Consider the following 14,396-nt stretch of genomic DNA (forward strand, 5'->3'; position numbering starts at 1 on the left):
CCCCTCCCCTTTTCCAAGTTCTCCCTTCCCCACAGCTTGCAAGATGTTTTTTTTCCTGACTAGTTCATTCAGTAGGGACCATTGGGAATTCATTGGTAAAAATGGTTATTTGACGTACGTAGGGATATCACTCTTTTTAAGGACAGTGCTGGTCAAATCAGGATGAGAGGAAGCCCCATGAGCAGTACTGATATATAAAATTCCTAAGAAATGTTATCATAATCTAATATTATCTATGTTTGTGTTTACACAATCTTTTTTGCCGTTTAAAAAACATTTTATTCATAATATAGCTCAATTTATGACTGTACACTGTTATTTCTGTTAAATTGGAAGTATGGTATAGTTTATATAAAAACATGTCCACTATGTAGATCTATGCCATGTTTTGGCATTTTATAAATAAGTTATAACGCAAAAAACTGAGGGTGACAAAGACTTATTATTTACTTCTTAACCCCCAAAAAATCTCTGAAAAAGATCTCCATGAGCAATTGCCTTAATTTTATTACATACCATTCACAATCTGTGTCTGATGTTTTGAAATCCCGTGAGAGTTTGGAGTCATGACTAGTGATGTACCGAACCGGCGAATAGTTCCTGGCGAACATAGCGTGTTCGCGTTCGCCACGGCGGGCGAACACATGTGCGGCTCGATCCGCCCCCTATTCGTCATCATTGAGTAAACTTTGACCCTGTGCCTCACGGTCAGCAGACACATTCCAGCAAATTAGCAGCAGACCCTCCCTTCCAGACCCTCCCACCTCCTGTACAGCATCCATTTTAGATTCATTCTGAAGCTGCATTCTTAGATAGAGGAGAGAAAGTGTAGCTGCTGCTCATTTGATAGGCAAATTGATAGCTAGGCTAGGGTATTCAGTGTCCACTACAGTCCTGAAGGACTCATCTGATCTCTGCTGTAAGGACAGCACCCCAAAAAGCCCTTTTTAGGGCTAGAACATCAGTCTGCTTTTTTTTCATGTGTAATGTAATTGAAGTTGCCTGCCTGTCAGCTTCTGTGTCAGCCTCACAGTGGATACTGTGCCCACTTGCCCAGTGCCACCACTCATATCTGGTGTCACAATAGCTTGCATTTAAAAACATTTTTTTCTTTTTCACTGTAATAGATTGAATAGCAGTTAGATTGAATAGCCTTCAGTGTGTACTCTGCCAACTTCTGGCAGTCCACTTTGCCACTCATATCTGGTGTCACAATAGCGTGCCTTTAAAAAGAAAAATAGGTTTTCACTGTAAGCTAATAGCAGTCAGTGTCCTTCAAGCGGGTGTAAGGCCCTCAGCGTGTACTCTGCCAACCTCTGCCAGTGTACTTTGCCACTCATATCTGGTGTCACAATAGCGTGCCTTTAAAAAGAAAAATAGGTTTTCACTGTAAGCTAATAGCAGTCAGTGTCCTTCAAGCGGGTGTCAGGCCTTCAGCGTGTATTCTTCCAACCTGAACCAGTGTACTTTGCCACTCATATCTGGTGTCACAATAGCGTGCCTTTAAAAAGAAAAAAAGTTTTTCACTGTAAGCTAATAGCAGTCAGTGTCCTTCAAGCGGGTGTCAGGCCCTCAGCGTGTACTCTGCCAACCTCTGCCAGTCCACTTTGCCACTCAAATCTGGTGTCACAATAGCGTGCCTTTAAAAAGAAAAAAAGTTTTTCACTGTCAGCTGATAGCAGTCAGTGTCCTTCAAGCGGGTGTCAGGCCTTCAGCGTGTACTCTGCCAACTTCTGCCAGTCCACTTTGCCACTCATATCTGGTGTCACAATAGCGTTCCTTTAAAAAGAAAAAAAGTTTTTCACTGTAAGCTAATAGCAGTTAGTGTCCTTCAAGCGGGTGTCAGGCCCTCAGCATGTACTCTGCCAACCTCTACCAGTGTACTTTGCCACTCATATCTGGTGTCACAATAGCGTGCCTTTAAAGAGAAAAACAGGTTTTCACTGTAAGCTTATAGCAGTCGGTGTCCTTCAAGCGGGTGTCAGGCCCTCAGCGTGTACTCTGCCAACCTCTGCCAGTCCACTTTGCCACTCAAATCTGGTGTCACAATAGCGTGCCTTTAAAAAGTAAAATAGGTTTTCACTGTAAGCTAATAGCAGTCAGTGTCCTTCAAGCGGGTGTCAGGCCTTCAGCGTGTACTCTGCCAACCTCGGGATCCACCCTCAGAGAACGACTCGACCGACAGATAGCAGACTACCTCGCCTTAACTGCAGATATCGACACTCTGAGGAGTGATGAACCCCTTCACTACTGGGTGTGCAGGCTTGACCTGTGGCCTGAGCTATCCCAATTTGCGATAGAACTTCTGGCCTGCCCCACTTCAAGTGTCCTGTCAGAAAGGACCTTCAGTGCAGCAGGAGGTTGTCACTATTGTCACTGAGAAGAGAAGTCGCCTAGGTCAAAAAAGTCTAGATTACCTCACCTTTATTAAGATGAATGAGGGATGGATCCCAAAGGGACTGACAGTGGGCGATACATTCGACTAAAAAAGGCCTGATGAGATGAGCTGCCTTGGGCTAAAAATGGTCCACACTCTGCTGTATTTTAGCTCTGAATGCCGGTTGACTTGCGTGACTTATCCGCCACCAACTAGGGTTCAAGCCGCAATGTTTTAGGGCACTTTCTGCCTGGGAAACAAACATCAATTTTTCTGCCCGCTGCTACAGCAGCGACTGCAACAATACCTAATTTTTCAGGCATGTTTTTAAATCAATCTATTGCGACAACAGATAAGAGTGGCACTGTGCACTGGCAGAGGTTGGCAGAGTACACGCTGTAGGCCTGACACCCGCTTGAAGGACACTGACTGCTATTAGATTACAGTCAAATACGTTTTTTGTTTTTAAATGCAAGCTATTGTTACACCAGATATGAGTGGCACTGTGCACTGGCAGAGGTTGTCAGAGTACACGCTGTAGGCCTGACACACACTTATGAAGGACAGGGACTGCTATTATATTACAGTCAAAAACCTTTTTTGTTTTCAAATGCAAGCTATTGTGACACCAGATATGAGTGGCACTGTGCACTGGCAGAGGTTGGCAGAGTACACGCTGTAGGCCTGACACCCGCTTGAAGGACACTGACTGCTATTAGATTACAGTCAAAAACCTTTTTTGTTTTCAAATGCAAGCTATTGTGACACCAGATATGAGTGGCACTGTGCACTGGCAGAGGTTGGCAGAGTACACGCTGTAGGCCTGACACCCGCTTGAAGGACACTGACTGCTATTAGATTACAGTCAAATACGTTTTTTGTTTTTAAATGCAAGCTATTGTGACACCAGATATGAGTGGCACTGTGCACTGGCAGAGGTTGGCAGAGTACACGCTGTAAGCCTCACACACACTTATGAAGAACACTGACTACTATTATATTACAGTCCAAAATTTTTTTTGTTTTTAAATGAAAGCTATTGTGACACCAGATATGAGTGGCACTGTGCACTGGCAGAGGTTGGCAGAGTACACGCTTTAGGCCTGACACCCGCTTGCAGACAACTAACTGCTATTCAATCTATAACAGTGAAAAACGTTTTTAGGTTTTTAAATCAATCTATTGCGACACCAGATAAGAGTGGCACTGTGCACTGGCAGAGGTTGGCAGAGTACACGCTGTAGGCCTGACACCCGCGTGAAGGACACTGACTGCTATTAGATTACAGTCAAAACATTTTTTTTGTTTTTAAATGCAAGCTATTGTGACACCAGATATGAGTGGCACTGTGCACTTGCAGAGGTTGGCAGAGTACACGCTGTAGGCCTGACACCCGCGTGAAGGACACTGACTGCTATTAGATTACAGTCAAAGACGTTTTTTTGTTTTTAAATGCAAGCTATTGTGACACCAGATATGAGTGGCACTGTGCACTGGCAGAGGTTGGCAAAGTACACGCTGTAGGCCTGACACACTTATGAAGGACACTGACTATTATTATATTACAGTCAATTTTTTTTGTTTTTAAATGCACGCTATTGTGACACCAGATATGAGTGGCACTGTGGACTGGCAGAGGTTGGCAGAGTACACGCTGTAGGCCTGACACCCGCTTGAAGGACACTGACTGCTATTAGATTACAGTCAAAAACGTTTTTTGTTTTTAAATGCATGCTATTGTGACACCAGATATGAGTGGCACTGGCAGAGGTTGGCAGAGTACACGCTGTAGGCCTGACACACACTTATGAAGGACACTGACTGCTATTATATTACAGTCCAAAACTTTTTTTGTTTTTAAATGCACGCTATTGTGACACCAGATATGAGTGGCACTGTGCACTGGCAGAGGTTGGCAGAGTACACGCTGTAGGCCTGACACACACTTATGAAGGACACTGACTGCTATTATATGACAGTCATAAACTTTTTTGTTTTTAAATGCACGCTATTGTGACACCAGATATGAGTGCCACTGTGCACTGGCAGAGGTTGGCAGAGTCCACTCTGTAGGCCTGACACACACTTATGAAGGACACTGACTGCTGTTATATTACAGTCAAAAACTTTTTTTTGTTTTTAAATGCACGCTATTGTGACACCAGATATGAGTGACACTGTGCACTGGCAGAGGTTGGCAGAGTAGACGCTGTAGGCCTGACACACACGCTTGAAGACAACTAACTGCTATTCAATCTATAACAGTGAAAAAGAAAAATTTGTTTTTAAATGCAAGCTATTGTGACACCAGATATGAGTGGTGGCACTGGGCAAGTGGGCACAGTATCCACTGTGAGGCTGACACAGAAGCTGACAGGCAGGCAACTTCAATTAGATTACACATGAAAAAAAGCAGACTGATGTTCTAGCCCTAAAAAGGGCTTTTTGGGGTGCTGTCCTTACAGCAGAGATCAGATGAGTCCTTCAGGACTGTAGTGGACACTGAATACACTAGCCTAGCTATCCATTTCCCTATCAAATCAGCAGCAGCTACACTTTCCCTCCTCTCACTAAGAATGCAGCTTCAGAATGAATCTAAAATGGATGCTGGACAGGAGGTGGGTGGGTCTGGAAGGGAGGGTCTGCTGCTGATTGGCTTGAATGTGTCTGCTAACTGTGAGGCACAGGGTCAAAGTTTACTCAATGATGATGAATAGGGGCGGATCGAACCGCGCATATGTTCGCCCGCCGTGGCGAACGCGAACATGCTATGGTCGCCGGGAACTTTTTGCCAGCGAACCTTTCGGTACATCACTACTTAGGGTGGATTGATCCGTTGGGTCCTTGGTCCGTGACCGATGGCACGACCTTTGGATTGGGCCCAGCAGCTTTCCCTGTAGGAGAGAACCCAGTGCCTCCAGTTTGCAGCTCTGACCATGTGGTAGAGGTCTTGCAAGCTCAGCTAATCGGGGCATTGCCGCAGGTTAGCATGGCGATGCTCTGACACTTATAATGCAGGAACTCAAGAGACCTCTACCAGATAGTCTGCAACTCTAAACCCGGCCTGCAGACTGGATAGCTAACCCACCTGATTACCAGGGAGGGAGACCACTGGTCCACCAGTGAATTTATTAAAAAAAAAAAAAAGTATTTCAGTGTGGAGGGGCTGGTCACTAAAACACTGGTCACAGTCCATTCTCACACTGTCACCCCCAGACACTGTCACTATCCCCACACACTGTCACCCACCTTAAACTGTCACCATCCCATCACACTATCACCATTCCCACACACTTTTTTAAAGTAATATTTTAAGTAGCCTTATAACATTGAAAACTGTATTTTTGTGTGTGTACTGTTCGTTAGTCTCCATTATATGTGAATTTTGGTTTCTGTGGAAGCACTGTTCCTGTAAAATGCATTTTTCTGGATGTGTATAAAATTCCATTTTTGTCTTTATGTACGTTTGGAGTCCAATCCAGATTCCTTTTGGGATGAGCACCCCAAAACCTCGCTTCGGGATTTTGGATAGTAATGACACTTTAATTATAATTTTAATTGAGTAGATATATGATATGCATAGCGAGTATATACATAAAAGCACCATCACTTTAATTGTTTAGTTTTGACACTGCATATTTTTTAATTGTGTTTTTTTTATCACATTAGTTTTGCATTGCAAATATATTTACAATGCTCTTACAACATATTATTTAAATACACTTCAGCTTATTTAGCCCTATTTGGTTTGTCTCCCACATTGGAATTAGCGCAAGACCCACCGATATTGGGGTACTGTGAAATAGTGGTGGGCTTAACACAATATGGCCATATGGTGAAACTGAATCCCCATATTTGTTTGCTGAGATGTGATTTTAAGTAACCTTATAGAATTTAAAAACTGACTGTATATTTATATGTGTGTTGTTCCTTTGTCTGTATTACCCTCCTCACACACTGTCATTCTCCCACATATACACTGTCACCCTCCCATACACATTGTCAATCTTCACGCAACCACACTTACATTAAACCCTCCCAATTTTGTCACTATCACCCCCTTCACCCATATTACACTCACCTGCCCTTGTTGTGTCACGCTCACCCTATCACATTAACTCCCCCTTATCACTCACCTTCTCTCATACTGTCACACTCACCCCCAACCTTGTCACATTCATCCTATATCACTCTGTCACAATCACCCTCTTAACCCTGTAACACTCACCATATCACATTAACACCTCCAATCCTGTCACACTCATCTCCCCTGAACATGCCGCACTCACCCTGTCATATGAAAGCCTAACTCTGTCACACACACCTCCAACCATGCCAGACTCACAAGCTACCCTGTCTCACTCTCCCTCCAAACCTACCACACTTGCCTTGTCACATTAATGCTTACAATCATGTCACACTTTGCCACACTCAACATGTCACATTAACCCCCCTTAATCCTGTCACACTCACCTCCACTCACCCAGTCACACTCTCTCCTTCAACCATGCCACACTCATCCTGTCACATTAGCTTACCTTATCCTGTCCCACTCACCTCCCTTCACCCTGTCACACTCACTCTCCAACCATGTCACACCCTAATAATTTCATACCCCAACCCTGGCATATAGTTACATAGTTACATAGTTAGATAGCTGAAAAGAGACTTGCGTCCATCAAGTTCAGCCTTCCTCACACCTGTTTTTTGCTGTTGATCCAAAAGGCAAAAAAAAAAAAAAAAAACAGTTTGAAGCACAATTTTGCAACAAGCTAGGACAAAAAATTCCTTCTTGACCCCAGAATGGCAGTCAGATTTATCCTTGAATCAAGCAGTTATTACCCTACATTGAAATATTATATCCTTGAATATTCTGTCTTTGCAAGTATGCATCTAGTAGCTGTTTGAACATCTGTATGGACTCTGATAAAACCACTTCTTCAGGCAGAGAATTCCACATCCTGATTGTTCTTACAGTAAAAAAACCTTTCCTTTGCCTTAGACGAAATCTTCTTTCTTCCAGTCTAAACGCATGGCCTCGTGTCCTATGTAAAGTCCGGTTTGTGAATAGATTTCCACACAATGGTTTGTATTGGCCCCGAATATATTTGTATAATGTTATCATATCCCCTCTCAGGCGACGTTTTTCTAAACTAAATAGGTTTAAATTTGTTAACCTTTCTTCATAGCTGATATGTTCCATTCCTTTTATTAATTTTGTAGCCCGCCTCTGCACTTTTTCTAGTGCCATAATATCCTTCTTTAGAACAGGTGCCCAAAATTGCACAGCATATTCAATATGTGGTCTTACCAGTGATTTATAGAGAGGCAAAATGATATTCTCGTCCCGAGAATGAATGCCCTTTTTCATGCATGACAATACCTTACTGGCCTTGGTCACTGCTGATTGACATTGCACATTGTTGCATAGTTTGTTGTCTATAACAATTCCCAAGTCCTTTTCGTGTGTTGTTATCCCTAATTCACTTCCAATAAGGGTATACGTTGCTTGTGTATTCTTTACGCCGAAGTGCATAACTTTGCATTTTTCAACATTAAATTTCATCTGCCATTTGAGTACCCAGTCCTCCAGTCTATCTAAATCCTTCTGCAGCAAAGTAATATCTTGCTCACATTGTATTATTTTACAAAGTTTTGTGTCATCTGCAAACACTGAAACATGACTTTCAATGCTGTCTTCAAGATCATTTATAAAAATGTTAAATAGAAGGGGTCCCAGAACAGACCCCTGAGGGACACCACTTGCCACCTCTGTCCAGCTTGAAAATTTACCATTAACGACAACTCTTTGTATTCTGTTTTTAAGCCAATGTTCTACCCAAGAACAAGCATTTTCATCGAGACCGATTTCCTTGAGTTTGAACACTAATCTATTGTGTGGAACTGTATCAAATGCCTTGGCAAAATCCAAATAGATCACATCCACTGCAACACCCTGATCTATACTTCTACTTACTTCTTCGTAGAACGCAATCAAGTTAGTTTGACATGACCTGTGCTTCATAAAACCGTGCTGATTTTTGCTGATAACCACGTTCTTCTCAAGGAATTCTTGAATATTATCCCTTAATAACCTTTCAAATATTTTACCAGCCACAGAAATTAAGCTCACAGGTCTATAATTTCCAGGCAAGGATTTTGAACCCTTTTTGAATATAGGAACCACATCTGCCTTCCTCCAATCCTCCGGAACACTTCCTGAAAGAAAAGAATCTTGAAAGATTAAAAACAGAGGTTCACTTATTTCTACACTTAGTTCCTTAAGTACACGTGGATGGATACCGTCAGGCCCTGGAGCTTTGTTTATATTAACTTTCTTTAGTTGCTGCAGCACATTGTCTTGAGTTAACCATTTACAATTATTCTGCAAGTTTTTAGTAGCAATCATTTGCACATCTATTGCCATGGGTTCTTCTTTAATATATATACGGAGGAGAAATAGTTATTTAGAATTCCTGCCTTTTCTTGGTCTTCATTAACTAACACCCCCGTTTCAGTTTTAAGTGTACCTATACTTTCATTTTTGGGTTTTTTGGAATTTATGTACTTAAAAAATGCTTTGGGGTTGGTTTTGCTCTCTTTAGCTATCATTTTTTCATTTTGAAGTTTAGCAAGTTTAATTGCCTTTTTGCACGCATTATTTGCTTTCTTATATCTTTTATAAGATGCATCTGATTTGTCTGATTTAAATGCTTTAAATGCCCTTTTCTTATTTTTAATCTCTTGTTTTACTTCTCTACTAAGCCACATTGGTTTTAATTTGTTTCTTTTATACTTATTTCCCAATGGTACATACTGAGAAATGTACCTTTCTAATATTTGTTGGAAGATGATCCATTTATCCTCAGTGTTCTTTTCACTAAAGAGTTTATGCCAGTCAATATATTGTAAAGCTTCCCTTATCTTATTGAAATTGGCCTTTTTAAAATTATGTTTTAGTATACCCCATGTGCTTTTGTTTTTTTGAGTTTATTTCAAAGGACACTATATTGTGATCACTATTTCCCAAGTGCTCACCTACTTGAATGTTGGTCAAAAGATCAACGTTGTTTGTTAAAACCAGGTCCAGACAAGCGTCCATTCTAGTTGGCGCTTGTACAAGTTGTGACATGAAGTTGTCATTTAACAAGTTTAAAAACCTAATTCCCTTTGCTGAGCTACTAGTCCCTATGTCCCAATTTATGTCTGGGTAATTAAAATCTCCAATAATTAAAGTGTTACCAAGATTTGCAGCTTTCTCAATTTGCTCAAACAGCTGTTGTTCCTCGTCAATATTAACATTAGGTGGTTTATAACATATCCCAACCAATAGTTGGTTTCCCTTCTTTTCCCCCAAGCAGATATTTACCCATAAAGCTTCCACATTTTCCTCATCGCATTCAATTTGCTTAAGATTTGGCTTTAAATCATGGTTGACATACAAACATACCCCACCACCCTTCTTGTTTTTCCTATCCTTCCTAAATAATGTGTACCCATTTAAGTTAACTGCCCAGTCATGTGTCTCATCCCACCATGTTTCAGTTATGCCTATTATATCATATTGTTTAGGCATACTGTCACGACACTCAGTTAATATGCCCTCGTGCAGTACTCACACTCACCACTGTTTCTGTTTGGCTCTGTTTCTCATTTCTTTTCGTTAAGCACTACACCTGGCCTTTGTTTAGCACCTATATATTCTGGTTTCTCCCCTCACTCCCTGTCAGATCATTATCATTCATCCTGTACCCTGTACCTGCTGTTTCCTGGTTCCCGTGATTCTGACTCCTTGCTCCTGTGTCTTGTATCCTGTGTATCCTGATCCTGTGTTCCTGTACCGATGTCCTTATGGGCCTGTGTTCTCGTCTCTGCCTGGTCCTGTGTCCTGTGCCTCCCGTTCCAGTGTTCGCTTGCAGTGTTACTGCCTATACTCCATTTCCAGTGATTCTGACCTTGCTGCCTTATTTTCGTGTGACCTGCTTTGGGCTTTGCTCCTTGGTGTCTTTTATTTAGTGCTTGGTGGCTTAGGATCTGTGCCCCACTTATATTCTGTGGTGGCTGCACTATCCTGCTTAAGGCCTTTACTTTTGCCTAAGGACTATCACGTGTACTCTGCCTGCTCTATTGTATTTATATTGATTTCTTATATATATTTATATATTTGTGGCATTGAACATATTTTGTTTTGTATATATATCCTTTGGTTTTCTTTAATACATTTTCTTAATTGCTCCATTCATCGTGTCCTTGCATTATTTCTCTGCTAAGTTGGTTCCCACATTTAAAGGGACAGTGCTGTCGCAGGGCAGCACCCCTTCATGTCCTTACAGAATGATCTGACCACTTGGAACCAGCAGAGAAAAATGTCTAGGATCAAGATTGATAACATTGTTGGTATTCACGCTGATTCACAGCAAGAGTATGCTCTCATTAAGACTTGTTGTAATCAGTTAAGACAAATTCAGCGGCAGATTGGAAAGGCCTCTAATTTATGCTTGTCTACTATAGACGTCTCCTGTCAAATCCAGAAATCCGTATTATGTGGATTTATCAATGAACTTCAAACTTTTCACAAAAATATATGTGACTCGTTGCTTTCTCAGTTACCTGATTGCGATAAATGGTTGAGAAAGCCTCTTGTGATAAGTAGGGTGTATACACTTATCCGTATGTCTCTTAAAGAAATATCACATAAAAAATCTGTCATTTTTGCAGAAACAAGTAAGAGTAATGCACAATAATTTTGTTGCCTTATTACCCGAAGTTCAATTTCTTATTGATCTTGTACAGTCTTTATGCCTGTTAATAATGATGGTATTCCCTTTTCTGATGTACATAGCATAACTAATCCTCCTGACTCTGACTTGGGCAAATGGCTTGTTGGTCCTCCCGCCTGCAAAACTTAAGTTCCTCACGAATTAAAAGCTGAAAGCTTTTCATCCCAATCTGCAGAAGACGATATGGAGGGGTTGTATAGCATGGGCGATCCCCTCATGGACCAGATCTTCGATGATATTGGTGCTCGCTGTATAGCAGCTCTGGATGACGAGCAGCCTGAACATGAACGCTGTACCAGTATGCGGTTTTCAAATATTGTCTTGGTACCAGAGACCCACAGTGCCCTTATGCCACCGTCTCTCTTCTGCAAGATCCACTCGCCTATTCCCAGAGTGAGAATACCGACTACCAAGATGAGCGATCTCAACATCGTTCAGGAGGGTACTAGTCTGGTCAGAAAGTGTCTCAAGCAAAGTCTGCCTAGCCACGAAGCAGAAACAGACTCACCTGAGACAACAACGAGAGAAACTAATTCCTCCATCACCATGACAATTGAGGAGACCACCAGTAACCTTGACCAGGTAACTGGATCTGATCTGGATATCAGTCCCGCAAAGGACAATGCAGTTCATGCTCCGAGGGACAATACTGAATCCATAGAAACAGAAGTTCCAATTTCTACACCTCTTCCTGAGTCATCTAATACTGGAGACTCGAAACTGGGAGAGTCACCTATAAAAGTTGCTTTGGGCGATGCAATTGACGGCAAGTCTGGGTCACTGAAGTTGGAAGCTAATATCATAGAAGATGATCCTCCTGTCAAAAGGCCACCACATAGGAAACGTGGCAAACTACATACTTCTTCAAAAACACTGTCTGAGAAGGCTGAGAAACTTGAGGTGGAAGGTTCAGAGCAATCAGTGGAAGAGGAAGTTATCGTCCCAAAGGCAGCTCACGACTTTGATATGGAGAGGTTGGATGATACCAATTCTAACCCTTCTGCCTTTGGGGGTTCGAGGATTGGCACCTCTCTTGAAACCACAACTGTAAAAGATGAGTTGACACCAAGTAAAGAAGACTGTCATCCTCAAGTGGAATTCAACGAGTCAAACTTGGTGCAACGTGACAAATACGGAAAGGATCTGAATGAGACAGGGCTTGTTCAGAACCCACAGTCTGAAGAAGAATCTACAGTTATAGGCAAGTCTAACCCAGTACTTCAAATTACAAGCCCTGGTAGGACAATTTCCCTGCTGCAAGAGGAAACACAAACTACCACACTTGTACCTGAACATAACATTGAAGACTCTTCTAATCAGCAGTTTAACCAAACTCCAAACGAAGAGAATGATCTAAGTGACCTGGTATCTCTCTGTTACAGAATTTAATCAGTTTGAGAGAGTCGTGCCTGCTTCGGCTGGCCTCATGCTCCGAGAGATTGGGGGAGCCGTCCCTTGATGCATTTCTGCGGTCTGAGGAGGAGGGTTCGCAGAGTGCTCCTGATCCTGTACTCATTAATCAAGGGGATTCTTCTCAATTGATTCCAGTGGCACTTACCTAAGCTGACTCTGAGACTGTTCTCCCTTCTACAAAATTTGCACCGCGGCCTTTATTCCGAGGAACTAGCAAGCCAGAAACCAAGTCAGACCCAGGACCTCTGAGTTATGCTCCTGTTTCTAGCGATAGCCCCAGGTCTAGTAGGATGACACGTTTGTCAATCACTGGTAATGTGAGTTCCTTATCGTATAAAACCTTGATTTCTGTTTACATGTCTACCCTCCTGGTGTATCTTGATTCTCTATGGTCCTTATTTTTCTATGCTCCTACCCTGCCTCGTTGGTTTCTTCCTTGGGACTTTCCATTTGTCATTCCTCCTAAGCCTCCTTCTTGTTTTCCTCACTTGGTTGGGTGATCCGGGTTCTCTTGTCACCTGTAGGGGGTCTTGGAGGTTTGGAGCGCCAGGAGTTGCTCCTTAAGGGGGCACTCAGTTAATATGCCCTTGTGCAGTACTCACACTCACCACTGTTTCTGTTTGGCACTGTTTCTCATTTCTTTTCATTAAGCACTACACCTGGCCTTTGTTTAGTACCTATATATTCTGGTTTCTCCCCTCACTCCCTGTCAGATCATTATCATTCATCCTGTACCCTGTACCTGCTGTTTCCTGGTTCCTGTGATTCTGACTCCTGGCTCCTGTGTCTTGTATCCTGATCCTGTGTTCCTGTACTGATGTCCTTATGGGCCTGCGTTCTCGTCTCTGCCTGGTCCTGTGTCCTGTGCCTCCCGTTCCAGTGTTCGCTTGCAGTGTTACTGTCTATACTCCATTTCCAGTGATTCTGACCTTGCTGCCTTATTTTCACGTGACCTGCTTTGGGCTTTGCTCCTTGGTGTCTTTTATTTAGTGCTTGGTGGCTTAAGATCTGTGCCCCACTTATATTCTGTGGTGGCTGCACTATCCTGCCTAAGGCCTTTACTTTTGTCTAAGGACTATCACGTGTACTCTGCCTGCTCTATTGTATTTATATTGATTTCTTCTATATATTTGTAGCATTGAACATATTTTGTTTTGTATATATATCCTTTGGTTTTCTTTAATACATTTTCTTAATTGCTCCATTCATCGTGTCCTTGCATTATTTCTCTGCTAAGTTGGTTCCCACATTTAAAGGGACAGTGCTGTCGCAGGGCAGCACCCCATCATGTCCTTACACATACTCACAATCCCTCATTGTGTCACACTCACGCCTCCAACCCTGTATCATTCCCCCCTCTGGCCCTGTTGCACTCACCATGCCACAGTTACCCCTTTATTCCCCCTGGCACAGTCACCCCCGAAGACATGCGTCATACACACACAGTCATGAAACATAGCTCATAAACACAAGACCACAGCAACCCATACCTACAACATACCGCATGCAGCTCACCCACACACATACGGTCCCAGACACAAGCAAACACATGCTCACTGAGACATACATTCACACACAAGGATACCCTTCATCATACACACACTCTCAGGCACATAGACAGGTAGACAATGCCAAACACACTCAGGAATACACACTGCCAGATACACATTGTGACTGTAGTTCTGTTTTTGATCAATGTTTGTATTGCTGTGCATCAGTGTGGTTGCCTGTGTATGCATGTGCATGTATTAGAGTGTGTATGTTTGTGTCTTAGTGTGTATCTGTGTGTCAATGGTTGCAAAGTGAGGGTGGTATGGTATGAGCAA

Source organism: Pelobates fuscus, chromosome 1 (genome assembly GCF_036172605.1).
Source record: "Pelobates fuscus isolate aPelFus1 chromosome 1, aPelFus1.pri, whole genome shotgun sequence".
Classification (NCBI taxonomy): domain Eukaryota; kingdom Metazoa; phylum Chordata; class Amphibia; order Anura; family Pelobatidae; genus Pelobates; species Pelobates fuscus.